This window comes from Arachis stenosperma, chromosome 3 (genome assembly GCF_014773155.1).
Source record: "Arachis stenosperma cultivar V10309 chromosome 3, arast.V10309.gnm1.PFL2, whole genome shotgun sequence".
Classification (NCBI taxonomy): Eukaryota; Viridiplantae; Streptophyta; class Magnoliopsida; order Fabales; family Fabaceae; genus Arachis; species Arachis stenosperma.
In genome coordinates, this window is record NC_080379.1 from 49,085,634 (window position 1) to 49,097,069 (window position 11,436).

An 11,436-nucleotide genomic window follows, 5' to 3' on the forward strand; every position below is an offset into this window, starting at 1 on the left:
GAAAATCCATTTCGAGTGCAGGGAGGTCAGATTCCAACAGCATCAGCAGTCCTTTTGTCAGCCTTTTTCAGAGTTTTGCTCAAGTCCCTCAATTTCAGCCAGAAATTACCTGAAATTACAGAAAAACACACAAACTCATAGTAAAGTCCAGAAATGTGAATTTGACATAAAAACTAATGAAAACATCCCTAAAAGTAGCTTGAACTTACTAAAAACTACCTAAAAATAATGCCAAAAAGCGTATAAATTATCCGCTCATCAAGAAGCTATAAAGAAGTGAAGAGGAATGATAGAATGTATGAAATGCAATCTATCTATATGAATGCAACTACATGCAAAATGTTTCTACCTACTTGGTTAAAAGTAGATATGTTCTCCAAGACAAATATGAATCAAATTTCACTAATTCAAATTGTACAATAAAAAGCAAGTAAACTTGTAAGAAGATAGCTCATGAAAGCAGGGAACATAGAATCAAGCACTGAACCCTTATTGATAGTGTATATCACTCTAATCGCTCAAGTGTCTAGGGTCAATCACTCTACTCTTCCCTAATCATGCTTTCTAAACTTTGTTCTTCATCTAACCAATCAACAAATATTTAGTATACCAATGCAAGCATCATGAGGTCTTTTCAGGGTTGGAGTGGGGCTGAGGTAAAGATAAGGATGTATATATAAGGCTAAGTGAGCTAATAAAGTGAATCCTTGATTGGTCTAAGATCTCACCTAACATATACATACTTTATACAATTTAAAATGCTTTACCTAGCTACCCAAAATTTTCCCACTTTTGTATTACATGCTCATGTATCAAACTTATTTTTGAATTTTTGTCCCATGTGCATTGATTCTTTTTATTTTGCATTTGGGGTAATATATATTTTTTTGTATCCCCTTATTTAATTACTTCATTTTTTTATTATTTTTTTTCTTTTTTCTTTTTTTTATCAATGCACATGGTAATTTAATTATTTTGATTTCACATTAGCATGCTTCCCAAATTTTCAAATAACTCATTCAATTTAATTCCCTATTTTTTTCTATCATCCCATGTTCCCATAAAATTCTCCACACTTAAATTATACACAATATCTATCTTAAGCTAACCAAGGATTCAAATTGGGATTTTTATTTTGTTTTTCTGTTTAAGGCTAGTAATGTGGTTTATAGAACAAAAGGGGATTAAAAAGCTCAAGGGGGCTAACAAGGGTGATGCTAAAGGTAGGCTAATTTGGGGTAAGTGAGGAAAATCTCAAATGATGGCCTCAATAATATGCAAGCATGTAAATACACTAAATATTGGACATATAGATTAGAATAAAATAAAGATTATAATCATAGAGAAGAAAACACACAAAAATAAAAATTTATGGTTAAATAATGTAACCATATAAATAAGCTCAAAATCTTGTAGGTTGTGTATTCTTTAGCTTAAAAATCATGTTCCAAATACAACTTCAAACAAATTTAACACATGAAAAATTTTAGTTTTTAATTTAAATTAGTGAAATTATTCAAAAATAGGGTCTTAAAAAGAAACTTATTATGTTTCAACCAAGTAGTATTTAAATGCAAACAATCAACTACACATGCAATCTATTATGCAATGCAACAATGAACAAACAAAGTTAATAGAATATTGGTGTTGAGAAAAGAATAACTAACCCGTGGAGATCGGTATTGTCCTCCCCACACTTAAAGATTGCACAGTCCTCGGTGCATGCTAAGCTGTGCAGGTGGATGGGTGGCTCCGCAGCTAGTGCTCTTTTTGTTCCTTTCCTTGCCAGTGGTGTGGGCGTAGCTTTCTCTTTGCCTTTCTTGGTGGCCATCCTGAAAAGGGAAAAAGAAAGTAACTTTTAAAGCTAAGGGTTGGAGCAAGGAAGAGAATGGAAAAGGTGATAATAAATGCATAGTAATGAAGAATGATGTTAACACATGGTCATGACTACATGTGAGAAGTTCATCAATGGAAATATAGCAAGTGCATGTAATGACAGTTAAATGCAAGGTAGTTATTGGCATGCTGGCAAAGGCATGAGTAGCATAGATCAAGCATTCAATGTCCAAGTTAGATTACCAAGTTTTTCAAACTAAAAGTCTGTTTGTAATAACCATTATATTAAATTAATAAAATATAAAATAGGTTTTGTGAAAAACAGGCATTAAAGTATGATAACATAAAAGTAGTGCATAATGCCATATGGGTGTTTTCACAAACACATAGCATGCATGGTGAAAATATGATGAAAAGTAGTAACTTGAACATGCAAGAAATCCCATGAAAAAGTGATATAATTGTCCCAACAGATCCTCAATAATTCACAAACAAAAGATAGAGAATAATGACCCAAATAAATTTCCAACACCAATTAAAAGAAAAAGAAAGAAAAAAGAAAGGAAGGAAGAAAGAAATAAGAAGGGAAAGAAAAGATTTAGATTTGGGGAAGAAAAAGATAATATATTTGGCTAATTTGGATAAGCTGTGCGCCGCTGGTGACGTGGACGCGTGAGTGACGCGTTCGCGCGGATAGCGCTTCTATGAAATGACGTGGACGCGTCATCCACGCAGTCGCATGGATCGATTTGTGCCATTAGCGCGAGGGCAGCCTCGCGGTTGCGCAACTCTCTGTTTGAAACTCATATTGCCAAATTTTAGGGTGACGCGGTCGCGTGGGGGACGCGATCGTGTGAATGGCCATTCTTAAAAAACGGCGCGAACGCGTGGGGCACGCGTTCGCGTGGGGCACGCGTTCGCGTGGTAGGGCTTGTTCTTCTAGCATGGCTCCAGCCTCATTCCAGCCCAACTTAATGCCATACACCCATTTACGTCGTTTCCATAGAGACACGCGTTCGCGTGGGTGACGCGGACGCGTGGGAGGCGTTTTTTTCACATGACGCGGATGCGTCAGCAACGCAATTGCGTGGACCAATTTGTGCCAAAGGCACGCCTCCAGCCACGCTTTCGCGTGACTCTCTGTTCAATTTATTTTCTTCCCAACGCACCTATGACGTGGACGCGTCGCGTGCGATTTTTTTATGCAGTATGCAGAATGAAAAATGCAATGAATGTTATGCAAAAATTCCAGGTTCAATCAAAATTTAAAAATAGACAAATATTCAAACTGAAGAAGAAACGATCATACCATGGTGGGTTGTCTCCCACCTAGCACTTTTAGTTAAAGTCCTTAAGTTGGACATTCTGGTGAGCTCCTTGTTATGGTGGCTTGTGCTTGTATTCATCCAAGAATCTCCACCAGTGTTTGGAGTTCCAATAGCCTCCGGGGTCCCAAACAAGGCATGTAAAGCCCTTGAGCAGTTTCAAACAGGTTCTCAAGCTTCCGAGGTGTTGAATGTCAGAGCGGATTCCAAGATCCCAAACCTTGCTTTTGCACCCGTCTTCTTGTTGAGCAATATTGTTCCATCTGGGTAGCAAGCAATCTGAATTCTCACTAAAGCAGCCAGACAACTTCCTAGACCCATTCAGTTGAGCTTTACACCAATCTTTGCATTTAAATTTTGAGCACACAATCATATTGAACCTTGCAGGACAACTCTTACCACTAACCATCTTCCTCTTACTCTTGATTCCACAGAGAGCTCTAAGTTGACCATCCGTCTCCAGTAGCCCATATTCAAGTGGAATTAGAAAGCTAAGGGATATGAATTTTACCCACTTGAATGTTATGAAGGGTGATGGCAACTTAGGGGGAGGGGTTTCTAATGAACTTGTAAGCTCCACTCCTCTGTATTCTTCTTTGACAACTTCCACTTCTTTGTAAGCTTCTTCAATTTCAACATTTTCCTCTTGGTAGCTCTCTTCCAATTCAATCTCTTCTTCATTGCTCACCAAGGGTATGGGAGGTTGTGCTTTTTCTTCTTGAATCTCCATCTCTTGATCAACCTCTTCCAAGTCTTCAACCATGATATGCCTTGGAGGTTGTAAACCCTCTTCAGCATCAATTTCAATCACCTTGGAAGGAGGCTCTATAACTTGACTTTCCCATGGAGGTTCCGCATCTCCTAAGTTTGCAACCACTTCTTCCTCTGCAACTATTATGGCTTCCTCCACTTGTTCCAGTACAAAGTCATGCTCCTTATTGTCCACTGGAGTCTCTAGTGTCACCCTCATGCTACGTTCTTCATTGGATTCTCCACATGGGGCCATGGGAGTCTGTTGGATGTCTGAACGTCTGGAAGATAATTGATTTATTGCTTGCTCCAGTTGATGAAGGGTTGCATAAAATTGATCTACTGTTTCTTTGAAATGATCCCTTGACTCTTGTTCCTCCTTGATGATTATCTTTCCATGACAACTCCCTTCAATTATTCATTCACCTTCAAGGGTCTCTTCTACCTTCACCTTTAGTGCCTCCTCTAGCTCCTTATGAAGTATGGATTCGCGAAGACGATCCTCTCTCTCTTATTCCATATCAATAGCATAATTGGGATCATCTAGCTCTTGGATTGATAGATGTGGGTGCTCTTCCATGGATGGTGGTGATGGGATGGGTGGATTATTATGCGGTTGAGATGGAAGTGCATTGGAGCTTGAGGGTTGAATATTGAAGGTATTCAGTGGTCCGATTTGGGCGGCGAGGGCTTGTATAGTAGAGTTTAGATCGGTAAATGCTTTCTCCAAGGAGGCTTGGGGTGGATAGGAGGGTTCATTTGTTGGGAGAAAGGGTTCATGGTAGGAAGGTGGTTTTATGTATGGTTCATAAGGTGGATAAGGTGGTTGGTATGGTGGATACAGGTTAGGGTCATATGGAGGTGAGCGGTGGTAAGGGGCTTGTGAGTATGGTGGTCCAAAGTCATGTTGAGGAGGGGGTTCATAGGCATATGGTGGTGGTTGTTGATAATCAAAAGAGCGTTCACCATAGCCATTGCCTTGATATGCATCACAAAACGGTTGTTAATAGTCCATTGGAGGTGGTTGTTGCCATGAGGGTTGATCAAATCCTTGTGGCTCCTCCCATCTTTGATTGTTCCAACCTTGATGCCTGTTCTCATTATAGTTCCCATTCCTAACAACAACATTGGAATCAAACTTGAAGCCAGAGGGGTGAGAGTTCATAGTAGTAGGAGAAAATAAAAATAAAAATTAATAAAAAGAAAATAATTTGAAAAAGATATGATTTTTTTGAAAAAGATTTGAAATTTGAAATTTGATTTTGAAATAAGATAAGATAAGATAAAAATTTTAAAATAAAAATCTGAACTTTTTTTTTCAAAAAAATATTTACAATAACCAATAATAAGGCACACGTTTGCAATTCTCCGGCAACGGCGCCATTTTGAAGAACTGAAGATTGATGGTTTAGAAGTTATAGTAAATTCTCGTTGTAAGTATAGTTTCTAAACTAAGCAATCAACCTTTCTTATAAACGTTTGGTTGTCACAAGTAACAAATCCCTTTAAAATTGATAACCGAGTATTTAAACCTCGGGTCGTCTTCTCAAGGAATTGCAGGGAGGTGTTCTTATTATTGGTTATGAGTTTTATAAATTGGGGGTTTTGGAGTTTGGGCAATGGGCACAGATATAAAGGAAAATAAATTAATAATTATAAAATCTCTTGGCAAGGTATGAGAACTGGAAGTCCTATCCCAGTTATCCTTATCAATTGTGAAGAGAATTGGATTTTTCTCCCACTAAGTCAACCTCTAACTATGAAGGTAAGTTAAGTGGATGAATTAATTTTAATTCCTCAAGTCCTAGTCTTTCCTTGGAAAAGGCTAGAGTTAGTGGAACTCGAATTAATTCTTGAAGAATTCCAATTTTCAGTCAACAATGAGTTTGATAACTTAAGAGTCACCAATTAATCAACCAGAGCCAATAGTAAATAATCTAAATTAAAATAGAGAAAAGCAATCATAAGTCTGAAATACCTCAAATTGAATTAATAAAAATATCAAATGTAACATGAAAAAGTTTATAAATAAATAAAAGAGAAAACAAATAAAAAGAACATTGAACCTGTGATTGAAGAAGATGAAATCCTAATTCTAAAAATCCTAATCCTAATCCTAATCCTAATCCTAAGAGCTAAGAGAGAGGAGAGAACCTCTCTCTCTAAAAACTACATCTAAACTATGAAAAGTGAATTGTGATCTGATCTCCACTGTTCAATGAATGGCTGCATTTCTCCACTTTATAGCCTCTAATCTGTGTTTTCTGGGCCGAGAACTGGGTCAGAAACAGCCCAGAAATCGCTGTTTACAAATTTAGCCACGCTGATTTTCGCAGATGTGATGCGTCCGCGTGGATCACACGTTTGCGTCGCCTAGCGATACGGCCACTATGACAAATTATATATCAAATCGAAGCCCCGGACGTTAGCTTTCCAACGCAAGTAGAACCGCATCGTTTGGACCTCTGTAGCTCAAGTTATGACCGTTTTAGTGCAAGAGGGTCAGGCTGACAGCTTTGCAGTTCCTTCAACTTCTTGTATTCCTTCCACTTTTGCATGCTTCCTTTCTATCCTCTAAGTCATTCCTATCCTGTAATCTCTGAAATCACTTAACACACATATCTAGGCATCGAATGGTAATAAGAGAGGATTAAACATAGCAAAATTAAGACCAAAGAAGCATGTTTTCAATCATAGCACAAAATCAGGATGGAGAATGTAAAACCATGTAAATCATATGAATAAGTGAGCAAAGGCTTGATAAAAACCACTCAATTGAGTACAAGATAAACCATAAAATAGTAGTTTATCAGATATCTATGAAAGGAATGAACTAAAAAAGACTTTAGAAATAATATTAAATCTATTTCTATTAAGTTAATTTAAAAATTGTTTTTACTTAGAATTACTTAGATAAAGTAACTACTTGGTTACATTTATAAGTTAAAACGTAAAAGTAACTATTCATGCAACTTATAAAAATAAAATAAAGTGAGAATGATTTATATTTGATTAACCAATTTATATGTATTAAAGAGAAATAATATTAATTACTATTAAATATATGAAGTAACTTTTACTATAAAAGAAAGAGACTAAAACAAGATTAAAAAAACAAGGTTAAACACACACAAAAAGAATAAAAAGCGATGTGAGAATAGAAAAACTAAAATGACAATTTTACCTAATTAAACATCAATATTATAAAACTATATAATATATCAAGAATTAATTGTACCATTCCTTGAAATAAAAAAAAAAGAATGATTTATATTTGATTGATCAATTTATATGTATTGATCTTAAAATATTATTAATTACTATTAAAGATACAAAGTTACTTTTATAAAAAAATACTAAAAAAAGGTTAAAAAAGTAAGGTTAAACACTACATGGAAAGAATAAAAAAGGGATGTGAGTAAAGAAAAACTAAAATGACAATTTAACTAAATTTTTTATGTAGCAGTTTTAAAAACTATATAATATATCGAGAGTAAACTGTTGCATTTCTTGAAATAAAAAAGAGAGGATAATTTATGTTTGAGTAACCAATTTATTGTATTCAAGACAAATAATATTAATTACTATTGAAGATATAAAGTAACTTTAATTAAAAAAAAGGCTAAAAAGAGGTAAAAAAAAAATTGGAGAATAAAAAGTGTCGTGAGAGTAGAAAAACTAAAATGACAATTTGATTAAAATATTTATATGGCAGTATTAAGAATTATATAATATATTAATAATTAATTGTATCATCTCTCGAACTAGAAAAGAGAGAATGATCTATAATTAACTAATTTATATATCTTACAGAGAAATAATATTAATTACTAATAACATATAAAGTAACTTTTATAAGGAAAAAAAGACTAAAAAGAGGTTTAAAAAAAAGTCAAGTTAAACACTACAAAATGAGAATAAAAAGCGATGTGAGAATAGAAAAACTAATTTGACAATTTAACTTAAATGTTTATATAGCAGTATTAAAAGCTATATAATATATCAAAAGTGAATTATATCTTTTCTTGAAATAAAAAAGAGAGGATGATTTATATTTGATTAACCAATTTATATATATTAAAGACAAATAATATTAATTATTATTAAAGGTACAAAGTAACCTGAATAAAATAAAAAGAGTAAAAAGAAGTTACTAGAAAAAGGTTAAACACAACACAGAAAGAATAAAAAGCGTTGTGAGAATAGAACAACTAAAATGACAATTTAACTAAAATGTTTATATAACAATGTTAAAAAATATATAATATATCAAGAAATCATGGTTGCTTTAGAATTTTTTATTGTAAATAAATTAATAGATAATTAAAAAAATAAATTTTTTAATAAAAAGAAAACTTCAACTAATTTGGACTCTTCCTTTATATATTACAATAGACATTTTTATTTTGTTACACAATAATGCCTAAAGTAGACAATTAAGTACATAATGTGATCAAAATGTATAAAGTTATTATAAAGCTAAAATTGGTACTTTATATATCAGGTTCGGGAAGGACACAAAGAAAAAGATCTATTGAAGTAGACAAAGATTCTTGCAAGCAAAACAATGGTACGGGGCACATATATTATGGTTAATCTTTGGTACAATCTCAACTTATCATACTATGGATTCATCAAATCGAGATAGATATATTTGTAAGACCCATAATTGGTTATTCATATTGAAACAGTACAATTTATTAGTCATTGAATCAGTTAATTTATGACCAAATTATATTGCTTTGCCCAACTGCTTATAAAGTAGCGTCATCTTAATGCAAGCAACAATGCCTAACACAAATAGTTATTTTATTGAATGGTTAACCGAATATATGAATAAATAAGTGTCTTTAAAATAGAATAATGTTTAATGTCAGTTGTATCCAAGAGCTGACAATATGATTAACATTTGTTGAAATCTTCAATATGCAGAGTATGTGTACATTGGATCTGCCATGTACGAATGTGAGCATTGTAATGCTCTATATTGGTCTGATGAAAGGTCAAATAAAAGTTATAATACATCTGAAACAAAATTCACATTATGTTGTAAAGGATGACAGATTCAACTTTCCCAATTACAAGAGCCCCCTACAGTATTGTATAATTTATTGTACAATAATAGCACTAAGAGCAAACATTTTAAGGAGAACATCAGAGCTTATAATATCATGTTCTAGTTCACTTCAATGGATGCGAAGATAGACCGAGGAATAAGTGAAACAAGAGGTCCACCAACATTTATCTTATGTGGAGAGAATTATCATCTAATGGGTAGTCTTATTTCACCAGAGGAAATTGTTGCTAAATTTGCCCAGTTATATGTATTTGATACCCAAAATGAAATTTAAAACCGCATGGCTGCTATTCGGTAAGCTTTTAGATGTATGGATGTTTAGTGTACTAACATATGTTGGTTGTTATCTACTAGAATGATCCTAATATTATTAAAAGTACAAATTTTGTTGTGGTACATAGGAGTGAAGATCACAAAGAGATACATGAGGACATTGTCAGAGAATTAAAGCAGATGCTTGATGAAAACAATGCCCTGGTCAAGGCATTTTGCATGGTCAGAGAGTCTGTCGCAAAAGAATCTAATACTACAGTAAAGCTCAGGCTTATGGGTAAAAGGGGTAAGGATGGTAGGAGATACAACTTGCCCACCACAGATGAGGTTGCTGCATTAATAGTGGAAGACTTTGACATAAACAAAACTGATAGGGACATCGTGGTCGAGACACAAAGCGGAAGGTTACAAAGGATTAATCAACTCAATCCAGCCTATTTGGGTTTACAATACCCATTGTTATTTCCTTTTGGAGAGGATGGTTACAAGGAAAACATGGCTCTTAACAAGCGTAAGCAAAGTGGTAGTAAAGGACGTCAAGAGGTTTCGATGAGAGAATTTTTCGCATTCAGGATACAAGAAAGGTTAGCCGATGGCTCTCCTTTGTTATATTATAGGCGATTATTCCAACAATTCCTGGTTGACGGGTTCTTGATGATTGAATCGTCTAGATTAAACTATATACAACTTGATCAGGAGAGACTCAGATGTGAAATGTACAAGGGTATAAAAGAAGCAGTTTTGTGTAGGAAAACAACACCATTGTCGCGTGGCAAACGTATTATATTGCCATCCTCATTTACGGGTGGTCCAAGATATATGATTCAGAACTACCAGGATGCAATGACAATATGTAAGGCTGTGGGATATCCAGACCTCTTTATTACATTCACCTGCAATCCTAAGTGGCCTGAGGTTGAAGACTTCCTTAAGAACAGGGAACTAAATGCAGAAGATAGACCCGACATAGTGTGCAGGACATTCAAGGCCAAGCTAGATTTGTTGATTAAAGATATCAGAGCGAACAAAATTTTTGGTAGGGTTTGTTTAGGTAATTTCATGTTCAAAAATCAAAAGCATTCTATTAATTATTTATTTAATCAATAGGTATTAACATTCAGTACCCATGCCATGAGTTTTATATGATTTTGCTGATATATATACTATTGTTGGCACAGTTGTATATACAATCGAGTTTCAAAAGCGTGGATTACCACATGCACATATACTATTGTTCTTATACAAGGATGACAAGTTTCCGTCAGCTGAAGATATTGATAAGATCATATCTGCCGAAATTCCAGATAAGGAGTTAGACCCTGAATACTTTGAAGCTGTGGAGAAGCACATGATGCATGGTCCATGTGGGTTAGTGAGGAAAGATTCACCATGTATGGACAATGGCAAATGTATCCGTCACTTCCCTAAGCGATTTATGGATTGCACAACTATTGATGATAATGGGTATCCAGTATATAGGCGCAGGAAAGATGGAAGAAGTATCAACAAGTCTGGAGTTTACCTAGATAATCGTTATGTGGTTCCACATAATAGAGTTCTCCTAATGAGATACGGAGCCCATATAAATATGGAGTCACTACAAAATTTATATGTATTTATGGGTGTTTTTTAAAGGGGGTTTTTAAAAACCTCCACAATCTATTTTATTTATGACATTTTAATAAATTCCCACAGATTAACAATAAAACTCCACCGTTATAATTATCACCTAATTAAAACTCTTTCAATATCCAGGAGAACACTCGAACAGAGAGAACCAAAGAGTGAGAGCTCATCGAAACCCTAAGCTTGCGATAGACATCTCCATCGCCATCTCCGCCGCTGCCTCTGCCGCCACCTCCGCCGCCATGGCCGCCGCTAGAGTTCATCTCCTTTCTGCTTCTGCCATAAAGCTATTGAGATCGAGCCAAGGCATCTCTTTCATCAACGCGTTTTCAGATCTAATCGCAACGCCCAAGCCTTTGAGATCGAGAGAAAGTGCCTCTTCGGTTAACTCTCCTCCGCCAATGACGCTCGTGTTCTCCATCGGCATTCTATCCCTTGTGTACGCTCTTCTTTCCACTCGTTCTCAGTTTCTGGTTCTCCTTCTCTTTTCCTTTTTATTCGTTTTTGTTGTTTTTCATCCGCAAATTATGAATGCGTTGCTATGTGATA